This window comes from Abramis brama (genome assembly GCF_963993115.1).
Source record: "Abramis brama genome assembly, chromosome: 1".
Lineage (NCBI taxonomy): Eukaryota > Metazoa > Chordata > Actinopteri > Cypriniformes > Leuciscidae > Abramis > Abramis brama.
Window position 1 is genome coordinate 60,919,978 of NC_139963.1, and position 13,680 is coordinate 60,933,657.

Genomic DNA, 13,680 nt, shown 5'->3' on the forward strand with positions numbered 1-13,680 from the left:
AGTGTTCCCGGTTCCAGCTGACCTAATCTATGCCGCCTAACATTGAATTATAGAAGTCTATAATGTGTTATGTGAATGCTAGGTCAAAGAGATGTGTTTTTAGTCTAGCTTTGAACTGACAGAGTGTGTCTGTTTACCGGACAATGTTAGGAAGACTGTTCCAAAGTTTTGGTGCTAAATAGGAAAAGGATCTACCGCCAGCAGTCGATTTTGATATTCTAGGTATTATCAACTGGCCGGAATTTTGAGATCGCAATAGACGTGAAGGACTATAATGCGCTAAGAGCTCGCTCAAGTACTGCAGAGCTAAACCATTTAGTGCTTTGTAAGTAATCAGCAATATTTTAAAATTGATGCGATGTTTAATAGGGAGCCAATGCAGTTTTGACAGAACCAGGCTAATCTAGTTCTAGTGAGAACTTGAGCTGCTGCGTTTTTGAACCAGCTGTAATCTGTTTATTAAGCGTGCAGGGCAACCACCCAGTAGAGCATTACAATAATCTAGCCTTTATGTCATGAACGCTTGGACTAATTGGCGTAATTTAGATATATTTTTAAGATGGAAAAATGTGGTTTTACATACACGTGACTTTCTAACGTGACTTAGAGCAGCCATCAAGTGTTAGACAGTATTCTAGGTTATTACATGAGGAAGTTTTTTTGTCCCAATAATGATAATCTCTGTTTTTTTCAGAATTTAGAAGTAGGAAATTACTAGTTGTCCAATATTTTTTTATATCAGCTATGCATTCCGTTAATTTTGTGAGTTGGTAAGTTTCGTTGGGGCGTGAATAAATATAGAATTGAGTATCATCAGCATAACAGTGAAAACTAATTCCATGTTTCCTAATGATATCCAAGAGGGTAATCCAGCACCCGGGAACCTGCTGATTCCTCATTCCATTGACTCCCATTCATTTCTACGTCACTTTGACAGGGAATAACTTTACATCTGAGGCTTTTAAAGACTCTTTTTGTCCATTGTTTATTTCTAAAGAAACATGACAATGTATAAAAGGCTCTATTAACTTGTATCTTACGTTATGGCCCCGTAGAAGCCGTTAAAAAAAAAAAAAAAAAAAGGCTAATGATTGCGTCATAACCACATGACTCTCTGTCGTACAGTAGAAACATTACCGTATAGACAAGAGGAGAAGCTCGCAGGCAGTCGGGGGGGACGTGGAGGCATTAAGTCCGATAAAGTCAAGGGAGACGCCCATAGAGAAACATAAAGTTGATCCTGCTCCTAGCTCATGGACAGCTCCTACTGACGCTCTCCATCTCTGAAAGATTCGGAAGGGATTCTCTTGGCACAGCTACTAGAAGACTTACAACTATCAGACAGGTTGCTCACGTCACATCTACGTCGTCAAGCTAAGTTTGAGGCTGTGCAGTATGCTCAGCCATCAGGAAGAGAGTGCTTCTAATTAACTTCACTTTTCTCCATTGAAATCTATGGGGTGCTGTGTCCATTTCTTATACTGTCTATGATGATATCTCTCAAGTAGAATGTACAGAGTGTACAGCAACGGTCCTAGTACTGAGCCTTGTGGTACGCCATAGTGAACTTGTGATTGATAAGACATCTCTTCATTTACTTCTACAAACTGATAACAGTTGAATAAGTATGATTTAAACCATGCTAGTGCAATTCCACTAATGCCAACATAATTTTTAAGTCTATTTAAAAGAATGTTGTGGTCAATAGTATATCTGCAGCACTAAGATCGAGTAACACTAATAGAGAGATACAACCACGATCGGATGATATATATATTTTATATGAACAGGCAGAAAGGGAAGAGGAGAGGGAGAGAGAAGCAGTGGTGAGAGAAGAGGAGAGAGACATACCTGTGTCTGTTTGAAAAACTTGTTAATAAATTCTAAATTAATGTCTTATTTAAATAAATGATTTGAATTAAAAAAAAAAAAAAAATGAATGTTTCGATTTCAACCCTGGCAAATCATTGTTGTAGCAACAATGTATTCTGATCGGTCCCCTGGTCGGCCCCTCTCACCCACTGCTGCATTCTCACCATCCTCGCTGTCTTCTTGTCCTTGGCTTTCCTCCTCCTCCTCCCCCTCCCCCCCCTCCCTCCCTCCCTCCCCCTCCCCCTCCCCATAATATACGTCTTGTATTGGATATGATGGACTACTCTGATCTTATTGAAGAAGGAGCCATTATTCTGTTCCTAGACTTCTATAAGGCATTTGACTCTATTGAACATGAATTTATATATACAGCCTTAGATAAATTTGGATTTGGATTTAAATTTAAGAATATGGTCAGAACTATATAAACAGTAGTGTTTCCCTAGCAGAAGGTACATCTAAGCGTTTCGTAATTTTTAGAGGTATTTGACAAGGTTGCCCGATTTCCCCCTTTTTGTTTTTAATTGCAGCAGAATTATTGAATCTTTATACTGTAAATTGTATCAATGTTGAGGGTATAAGAATAGGTGAAGATAAGTTAGCAGATGACACTTGTATTTTTCTTAAAGATGAAAACCAGGTTTTGAGTGTTTTGAAAGGACTGGATCTATTTTCAAAAGCTTCAGGCCTCCTAATCAACACAGACAAGAGTGAAATACTTGATGTTCATGACTCTAACAAAACTGTTATCAATGGTATTAAGTTCAAGCAGTAAGTGAAATATCTCGGCATAACAATTCAAAAATCAGTGAAGGAAAGACTGGACGACAACTTTACCCCTAAGCTACAGAAAACAAAAAAAAAAAACATTTTTAACAGATGGCTTCAAAGGGACTTAACTATACAAGGAAGAACACTGCTTTCAAAAGCGGAAGGAATCTCAAGATTGGTGTACCCGGCTTTATCGTTATATGTGGACAAAAGAACAGCAACGTCAACTGACTCTCTCTTATTTAAATTTATTTGGAAAAACAAGACTGAATACATCAAAAGGAAAACAATGATTAGGGACCATGCTGAGGGAGGCTTTAATGCTATTGATTTCACAACTCTCAATCAGGTGTTTAAAATCAACTGGGTCAAACAATGTATGCTTGGAGGAAATGCTCCCTGGTTTTTCATACCAAATTTATTATTTAACCGCTGTGGTGGTTTAAAGTTTAAGTTGTAATTTTAAATGTAATAAGTTACCTATCCGTTTATCAGATTTTCACAAGCAAGCACTGGATTCTTGCAAACTGGCTTTTAAACACAATTTTTCACCTCACAAATGCATATGGAATACTCAATGTATCCTAGAAAAATAGGACGATATTTAATAAAGAATGTGTAGATAAGAATATAATATGTATTTCAAAATTTATAAACATGGATGGGACTCTGATTAGTTATGAAAAATTTAGTAAGGAAAACAGTATTAATATTACTCAAAGAGAATTTTTTAGAATAATCAAAGGTATTTCGCCTAAACTTCTACAGCTTATCAAATCATCCTTACAATACTCTCCTTTAAAGGAAGATATTCCTCGATTAATGATAGATGGTATTGACTTGTTAGATAAAAAATGCAATACTATTCATATCAAAAGAACATTACTCTCTATCAGTAGTTTTTCTCCTAAAGCAGTGTCTTCATGGAAACGGATATATCCTTCTTTATCTTTATCTAACATATGGTCTATTCACAATAAGTGTGTGATACCAAACAAAGTCAAAGAAATTCACCTTAAAATCCTTCATAATTTTTACCCCTGCAAGTTATTTTTATCTAAATTTATGGATATTCACCCAGAATGCTATTTTTTGTGGATCTGAAAATGAATCGGTGATTCATTTGTTTTTTAAATGTCCTTTTACAGTACCATTTTGGAATGAGATTTCAGTGTTGATCTTTACATCCTTTAATAACCTTATTGACATCACTGAAGAAATGGTCCTGTTTTTGTCATGTAACACTGGTTCTGTTCCTTTAAATAATGCTATTAAAATCCTGTGCTTGCTTGGAAAAGGTCATATTCATAAGTGTAAAGTTACAGCTTCAAACCCAAATTTTATTGCATTTTGCTCTGAATTAAAAAGTTTAGCTGAATCCCTCTGTAAATTAAATCAAAACAAAAAAGCAGTTAAAACATACCAGATTTTAAATAAGGTTTTGAATCACCTGTAAAATGAGATATAATCTTTAGATGAGCTTACCCCCTACTTGAGTCAAAAAGTAGCTATTTACTTATTTTTTGTCTATGTATTATTATTATTATTATTTAATCTTTGATATAATAAAAATATTGTATTTTATTATTATTTTATTTGTTGTTTTATCTGGATTTTTTTATTTTTTATTCTGTTATTCTAAATCCCTCGGTTTGTTTGCTAAAGGTTAACTTTTGTTGGAATACATTACTATGTTTTCAATGTCAAAAGTTACTGGAAAATTGTTAATAAATAATAATAAAAAAAAATAATAAAAAAAATCATCCACCGTTGGAGGCCGATGACGTCACCGCGCGCGCCGTCTCTTCTTCTTCTTCTTTTTTTTTTTTTTTTTTTTTTGCGCGCCGTCTCTTCCGTCATTGAGTTTCAGCGTCTTCTGAGGTGAGGAGAGCAGTTCACGGTATTTCTCATATTTTACACTCCATCAAACACACTTTATATAGTTTGATTAAGCGACAGACTCATTTCTGTATTGTTTTCATCGATCACAGCGATACTTGTGCGTCTTTTCTGGTGTCTTCCTACTGAAATAAACATTTAGTGCAGCAGCAGCGAGCATGAGGAGAATATGTTGAGTTCATTCAGACCTGAGCGATTTTGTGTTCGTTTGTGGGACTGTTTCGTCAAGTCGGAAGTCAAAGTCAGTTTGAAATCATGAGGGGAATTGATATGGGAATCAATCTCAAATAAATCAAGTGATTGCTTGTGTCCTGATGTGTCTGTTTGCAGTCAGTTAGCCTACATACTGGAAATTATGTCACATAAAATGTGATGAAAGTGATGATTTTGAAAGCATATTTCTGACAATAAATGAAAGATTTTTGAAATGGCATGTCTACTTTGTCTCGGCGGAGCTGAGATGAGAACAATCGCGGACGTATTCTTGTTAAGCTGCTTAAAGCCACAGTATGTAACTTTTTTGCTTTAAAATTAGCAAAAATTACTATATCTAGCCTATGTTATATATATTTTTTTAGTTGTGTACATCATCCCGACTGTTTCCAACAACTTTCAAACCAGGAGAAATTTTAATTTCATTTTTAGACACGGCACGTTTCTTTATTTCCGTTTTGTCGCAGTCAATGGCGTAATATCCACGTTGTCCCTGGTTTCCGCTTGTACTGCCATGGCAACCAGAGCTATGAGCAGAGCCGTCTGATTAACCAAAGCGACAGACGCAGACAACTGTGTAGTTCGCAATGTCTATTTGCACGCTGTTGTTGTTTCGTTCAAACATTATGGACCATGGCAAGCAGACTTTGGATAAAAAAGGAGAACTAAAACGAGAATCAATATCAGCGCGGTATTTTCGAGATGCCTAGAGCTCCCATAGACAGTATAAACGAGAGCTCCACGTCCAAGACTTCGACCGCTTCTACGTACTTTATTAAACAGGTGAGCACATTTACATAAAACTAATCAATGTTCAACAATGATAAAATGTTATAATATGATCTGTATGTTATTCTAATGTTGATCTAGCTTACTGCTAGTCTCATAACGTTACAGACAAACTAACACATAACGTTACATTTCAACACATGCAGTTTAGTGTGCTAACGTTAGTGTAATGTTAGACCAATGAAACAGCGCTGCGTTACCTCACAAGTTTAATTTGTCTAATAAACTGACCTGTGAGTTGTAATTCTGCACTTGCGTGCAGTTCGGTAGAATGAAATGTCCATATTCCTTTTATATCCGCGGCACTCTATCCTGTGGAGCTGATAGCTGTCTCTTAGCAATCCCGAACTGCTTCATATCACAGTCATGATAAAAGCATTGTATCTTAATTTTAATCAGTGTTTTATCAACCAATTGCCTGGATTTAATAAATAAGATAAAATAGATAAATATAGTCAATTAAAGATAAATATAGCAGACTAGAGGTCGACCGATAGGGGTTTTTTTCAGGCCGATGCCGATCTTTTGAAATCCGGGTCGGCCGATGGCCGATTAATGTTGCCGATTTATTTTGGCCGATATTTGGCCGATTATGTGCTTGTTTTTAACCTCTATTTGAAAGATAAAATGTAACACAAATAATTACTTAAGATAGACTAGATTTCTCAACAAAAACATTTATTGAACACTTGACTAATCTGCACTTGCAGCCTACAAAAGACAAAAAGACCTTGATATATGTTTGGTAATTATACCTGAATGAATTGAAAATTAATTTGCTACATTTCAGATTAATATATTTGTTTTCCTTAAAATTTTAATTAACAGTAACTTAAAACACTTTGCAGTTTGAATGATGTCTTGTAAACAAAATGACGGTGTATGTTTTTATGTTTCCACTGTTCGATCGCATCTGCGCCACACACACACACACACACAACACACACGCACACACACACACAAAAATATAAGTAAACACTTTGCGACTTTAAACACGCGACTTTTCGATCGCGTCCGCGCCCCTCTCTCCCTCTCTCTCTCTTACACACACACACCATATTCCAGCATTGCAATCTTTACATCGCAGCCTACTTCAGAGCTAAGGCAGAGCTATAGATTAGGTGTCCCCAAAGAACCCGCGTATCTAACAGTAGTTCCACATTACATTAATTAATTTGCACGCAAGTTTTATTTATTTTTATACCATGTATTCTCCGTGTAAATTTATACACCGAACCGTGACGCCCGTACCGTTTCATTTTAATACGAATACATGTACCGTTCCGCCGTAGTCTACAGTGAAATACAGTCACACATTAATGTTACACTGTTTGGTCAGCATTTTAACAGTGTTTAATCCAGCTACTAGCTAACGGTATGCTAAAGTTAACTGCTGACTAGCGTCACGTTTCTAACGTCCGTTTTCAGAGCATCCAAGAGAAGCACAGGCATAACAGTAGCACCGAAATGAAGCACAGAAATCTGCTTTGATATTCGGTCTGGTAAAAAACGGGTGTTAAGGCACCAGTGCCGTATTAGCACCAGGTCTGTCTGTAGCTACCCAACCCTAGCGACGACGCTAGCAAAGCAAAGCCAGTCCTTTACTAACCTATAGTGCGTTGGTCACTTTTTTATTACTTATTTCTCTGCATTGAGTGACAACCCTCTCAAATATAAGACACATAAAACAGAACAAATAAAAGTCCCAGATTCTCTGTCTGTAATTGGGTGGGAGACATGACATGCAATTCTACCCGTCCATGATGTCATAACCTAATAAAAATGGGTATTTGTTAAAAATATATATCTTCATGTTGTTCCTCTGACAAGATATTATTACAGCATACCATAGCTGTAGTTGGTGTATAAAGACCTCTACTTCAAATTTTTATCTAAACATCAAAATTGTCATGTGGTGTGACTGTCCGGGATATGTGTGACCTTACTAATATGACAATATATATCAGCAAAGTATAAATAATTGATAGATTTACAGTTTAAGTAACAGAATTTGGCCATTTCAACAGACACAGAAAGTGTTGATGTCGGTGTATGATTTTAAAGCAAGTTCTGGCCAAATACATTTTGTCCGTAAAATGGGCGTCATATGGTGTGACACTGCAATCTATATTTTGAACGGGCAATAATTTGGACATCATTATGATGAAGAGGTCCACACTCAACCAGGAAGTTGCAGTGCCATCTCTGGAGTGGTTTGCAAGGTCAAGAGTTGAGTTCTGGCTTTTTAATTTTTAATTAAAAAGCTCTGTATCTGATATGCTCTCTAGTGGTCAGTGTTTTGTGTCTTATGGTGTGACATTATTTACATAAAAATGAAACACTTTTATTCGAATTTTACTTATTAATTCTTAAAAATCATTCCTGCCATGTGGCAATTTACATGCTAAGTATAAGCTAGCTGTTTTTAGTTAACCAAGAGATTATCTTAACTGAACAAAACGTCATATGGTGTGACACTGTATCATATGGTGTGACTGTTTTTCTTACAGCCATACCACTTTGAAATGCCCGATCTCGTCTGATCTCGTCTGATATATTTGTCACACAATATTACATACACCTTTTTTAATGATAAATAAATAACTATTCAAAACATATTCAATGATAATAGTGAATGTTTAATAGTGAACATTAAATTACCTATACAATTAATGTATTTCTTTTAAATTTTATACTTAATTTAATGTTCTTGAAGTGAGATGGTGTTTGATTTACTCGTACACTCACCTAAAGGATTATTAGGAACACCATACTAATACTGTGTCTGACCCCCTTTCGCCTTGGCTGCCCTGCGGCAACTGCAGCAGCCTATCGAGAGAAGATCCCTCTTCTAGAGATAACCGCGGTTACGTTAGTAACCGAGTACGTTGTCTTACGAGAGGTCTCTCGTACTGCGTAATGTCTTACGCTAGGGGAACACAGTGTGAAACGCTGTGCGTGCTAAGCATAGACTGTAAAAAATATGGACAAAGTGTCTGTGACGTCACCCATAGACTTTCTCAAGAACGGTTTTGAAGCCGTTTATGGGGGGTATGGGTGGCGCCATCTTGGAAAATCTTGGGAAATCCTAACCCCGCCCACCTTCTGGCCAATCCACATATGGGTAAAGGACGCAGCGCGCGTCACTCAGCTCGCTCTGCTACTCCGGTTATCTCTGTGTATATTTTAGGCAACAAGATGTTATAAAACACCACACTAACTCTTTTTGTTTTCATTTAAAGAAATCTTAAACATTATAGCCATACAAATGTGGTTCAGGCAACGCGTATTGATTATATTCACAGCATATAACGTTTGCCTATTTATAACAAAACAAAATATAAAACACACCTGCCTCTTTTCTTTTTAAATATAATATAAAAACATTAAACATTTTAATATGGTCCAGGCAATGTGCATTTGTACTAAACAACAGATTTTGCAGTAAACAACATTACAGATCATCTTCGTTGTATTAACATTTAAAATGACAAAACTCAACCCAGTTTTTTCAACCCTATTTTTGTTAAATTTCAGTTTTATCATTATTAGCCATTATAAAAGGTACAAGAAGCTATACAAATAAAGCAAACAATTCAGTCAAACATCAGCGCTCTAGTCTAACGTTAACCATACAACGGTAAAGTTAAATACTTATAAAGTTATGAAACTTCCCCTCAGCCAAAACGATTGGCCAGGGAACAAATTATAGATTCACGAGACCAAAAATCGCCTGTTAGATATACACAAGACGAATTATATCTTATATTTAACCACTACAGAGACGCCAGAGTCACCGGCAAACGTCAGAACGACTAGCCGAGGAAAGGCTGATCCAGGCGGGGTACATGAGCGCCGAGCGCCCGGTCATCGCTGGATCTCACAACTGGATAAAATTTTCAGAAATCTTTAAATAAACCACAGATTTGAGCTTTAAACTACATTCTCGCCTGACAAACTCTTAAAACTACATTTCATGGTACAGAAACAGTAGTATTATATTTCAACTGTGTAAAAAAATGGCGCTTCTTATGTTGTCATTCTCCTTGGTGCAGCCTATGCTCGTTATCAGCTGTCAATCAAAGTTAACCACGCCCTTATTTGTCATACATTTTATATCTAAATACTATCTAAACTAACGAGTTAGAAAAAAATTCACTACCCTCACCGTTGTCAGGCACTCGGAACCTATCGAAAAATACAATAAAAGTCCATGGGACCAACCTGTAAAAACATGAATTTATGCTGTGAAAACGGACATTTTAACATGGGGGCTATGGACATTTGCTCCCTTTTGGGACCTTCCCCTAGCGGATTTCTCGATGTATTGCAGTTTTTCGCACTTCCGGGTAGGCTTCATTTTTCAGATTAGAATGTTGCCGCTTGGTGCTAAGATCCAACACCAAAGTCCCAAGGGCAGGTGCCCGGGGCTCATATAGTGCATGATCACCAGGGACTCACAGAGAGTCCAGGAAAGGGGGGCTAGAACAGCGTTATTCCCATAATAAGTAGCACCTTATAAGGAGCAATCTATAGTGTTCCACATTGTCAGGGCGAGAATTTGACCTGGACAGATGAATATAATGGGTCTTACACACTGCCCGTTAGAGTTAATCGATCGATCCGCGAGCGGTGCTCGAGGAGTTTCAGTATTCTGAGCCGATCGCATCGAGGAAGACATTGCTGATTTATTGGCCCGAAATCAGCTTAGCCTGTAACCTCTCGGTTATAAAACCTTATAAATGTAGACGGGGAGGCCCAGCCTGCCGCCATACAGATATCCTGCAAGGCAATCCCACTAGACCAAGCCCACGACGAGGCCATGCCTCTAGTGGAGTGCGCTCTGACACCTAATGGGCACTGCAGACCCTTAGAAGTCTAAGCCAGCGCTATAGCATCAACTATCCACCTGGATAGAGTCTGTTTCAACGCAGCTAGTCCCTTAGAATGTCCGCTGAACGAAACAAAGAGCTGCTCCATCTGTCTAAAGACAGTTGAGCGAGACACATAAGCCCTTAATGCCCTGACCAGGCAAAGGAAGCTCGCGTCCTTCTCCTCATTATAGACCGACAGAGAAATCACCTGAGCCCTAAACAGTGTGTTGAGGGACTTGGGGACATACCCGTGCTTTGGTTTGAGTATGACCTTCGAGTCATTTGGCCCAAATTCCATACATGTCACGCTCACTGAGAGCACTTGCAAGTCCCCTACGCACTTTACAGAAGCAAGAGCCAGAAGAAACACTGTCTTGAGAGACAAGTGCTTGATGTCTATTGACTGGATTGGCTTGAATGGGGCACCTTTCAAGGCTTCCAAAACCGTAGAAAGCTCCCATATGGGAATTGAGGGGGGTCTGGGAGGATTTAACCTCTTAGCTCCTCTAAGGAAGCGGATGACCAGATCGTTCCTCCCCAGTGACTGGCCAAGTGTCGGTCTAGTAGACGCTGCTATGGCCACCACGTAAACCTTGAGCATGGAAGGGGTTCTGCCCTTATCCAGTAGCTCTTGCAGGAAGGAGAGAACCTCCGTCACTCCACAGTCTGTGGAGTCACAGTCACCAGCTAGAGAACACAGACCATTTCGAGGAATAGAGCCGTCTAGTAGATGGGGCCCTAGCCTGTGAGATTGTGTTTAACACTCCCTCCGGGAGATCAGCGGGTACCCGTTGATGGCCCATGTATGTAGGGACCAAAGCTCTGGGCGAGGATGCCAGATCGAGCCCTTGGCCTGAGAAAGGAGGTCCCTCCTCACTGGTATCGGCCATGGGGCAGTGCTTGCCAACTGCGTCAGAACTGGGAACCAAGCCTGGTTCTTCCAGAAAGGGGCCACAAAAAGCAATGAGCATCCATTTTCCCTGATTCTCTCTAATACCTGAGGCAGGAGCGTGACGGGGAAAAGCATAGAGCGGGCAGCGGGGCCAGGCGTGGGCCAGCGCATCCCTGCTCTTGGAGAAAAACTCCGGACTGTGAGCGTTTTTTTGAGACGCAAACAGGTCTACCTTCGCTCTGCTGAATTTCTCCCACAGCAGTTGGACTACCTGCGGGTGTAGAGACCATTCTCCTGCCAGAACATTGTTTCTAGACAGTCTGTCTGGTCCCATGTTCAGGTGGCCTGGCACGTGTGCAGCTCTCAACGAGCGCAGATTGTGCTGAGCCCAGACCAGGAGGCGCTCCATCAGCCTGTAAAGGTTTCGGGACCTGATGCCTCCCTGACGATTTACATAGGCCACCACCAACATGTCCGAACGGATCAAGACGTCGTGCCCTTTTATCTGGGGACAAAAGCGCCTCAGTGTATTGTCGACTGCCATCATTTCCAGGCAGTTTATGTGTAGAAGCTTTTCCCGTTCTGACCACTGGCCGAAGAACGGTCTGCCCTCGAGCAGCGCTCCCCATCCCGAGGTGGAGGCGTCCGTAGACACCACCTTCACACTCGAGGAAGTCCCCAGGCTTATACCTGACTGGTACCAGTCGGTCGCTTTCAAAGATTTCAGAGCTGAAACACATTTCTGATCGATCTTGAGGCGAAAAAGACCAGAGGTCCATGCTCCATGCACTTGTGTGCAGGCAAACGGGCTGTGGTACCGGCTTGTTTTCTGCAAAATACACTGGAACAGTCACATTTTCTGGAACTGAGTGAGCGAGTAGTTTTGGTGGAAGTCTGGCCGCAGCGGGACACCGTTGTTTTCCTAGGAGGGCTAGGAAGACTTTGAGGCCTCTGGCTTTATCTCAATCTTAGGCCGGGGCCCACGCGGAGGGGGGCGGCGGCTTGCAGAGCGAGAGCGTGGTCTCGGGTCCCGGGCTTGTTGGCGCTGAGAGGTGGGGACAGGCGGAGGCTGTGGCTGGGAGCTTCGAGCAGACGACTGTTTAGGGCGGCCTCCTGCGGAGCTATGGCTTCTTCCACGGGAGGAAGAGAGTGGTACCCCTTGTCTTTGGCACCGTCCACCACGGAGAATGCCGCTGAGACAGAGGTACGTACTCTGGCTGAGAAGGGGGCGTTCCAAGATTTTGCGACTTCTTCGTGAAGCTCAGGAAGAAAGGGCGCGGGTCTTGAAGACGGCGAAACGCGGTCCTTTTGCAGGAAGAACCCATCCAGCCAGTTGTGCGCAGGCTCCTCAGGCGTCGACCACTCAAGGCCGAGGTTTTCTACAGTCTGCGCGAGCAGACGCATCAGCTCTGCCTCAATGCTGGCTCTTTTCCGGGAAGGCTCGCGGGCAGAGGATGGGAGATCCGTGGAGCTTGGTCAATCCTCACTGCCCGACGCCAGGAACGAGCAGCAATCATCCTCCATCGCGGCTTCTGGATCGTCGTCCATGATGGAAGCGGCGGCAGATGGTGGTCGCTGTCCGTCAGTGAGAGACCCGAGCGAAGCTGGCAGGCGAACCGGCGAGTTTTTGCAAGTTGGAGGAGGTTCCGCGCTTTTTACGGCGCAGCACCGCAGCGGGCGGAGGTGCAGTCTCGATGAAAGATGCCAGGCGAGTCCTCAGAGTCGCCATGGGCATCGGCTCGCAGTGAGGGCAGCCGCCGTCGGCGAGCGCGAGAGCTGCGTGGTCCTCACCCAGGCAGGAAACACAAATGACGTGGTGGTCCCCGTCGCTGAGTGGGGCTCGACACGAGCCACAGAGTGTACAAGGCATCTTAAAAAAGACACTCGCTCTTTTTGTGAAAGTGTGAGTTGCAGCGGTGAACACACACTAGCGAGAAAAAGGATATTTATGCCGGAAGCGTAGCAGGAATGGCGATTGAAGGCGGCGAGTTGACGGCCAGCGGCTTCAGATGCAAAGGCTCGTCCCGCACAAGGCTTTGAATCAACGGCGCGGCTTCTTCCTCTCGGGATCCAGCGATGCGAGCGCTTCGCTGAAGAGATGAAAAATCAGATTCTATCAGCCTGTCGAGCTGTATTTATAGGCCCAGGCCACGCCCGTTTCGGCGGGACGTGACGCAGTGGGTAAGCGCCCTTATTGGATCTGATGTCACGAAGGGCCTCTCTGGATAGGCTGCTGCAGTTGCCGCAGGGCAGCCAATAGGCGCACGAGCCGTCTTGCCTATGTTATTGTTTGTAAAAACTTTAGATTTCGATTGTAAAACTAATTCAAATATAAACTAATGTTTTAACAATGTGTTATTTGGCAAGTGA

The 13,680-nt window shown here is 41.4% G+C and overlaps 1 protein-coding gene across 3 annotated transcripts in view; it reads left to right on the forward strand.

Moving 5' to 3' along the window:
* The window catches only part of LOC311078024 (uncharacterized protein), a 42,416-nt gene that overhangs the window by 19,334 nt on the left and 9,402 nt on the right, over positions 1-13,680 (forward strand). For 2 of the 3 annotated variants that reach the window (XM_084106668.1, XM_084106669.1), the window contains exon 1: positions 4,482-4,524. The exons of the other annotated variant lie outside the window; for it this stretch is intronic. The gene's annotated coding sequence lies outside the window, so the exon portion shown is untranslated. Of the gene's footprint in view, positions 1-4,481; positions 4,525-13,680 lie in introns of those variants that run through there. 3 annotated transcript variants of the gene reach the window in all.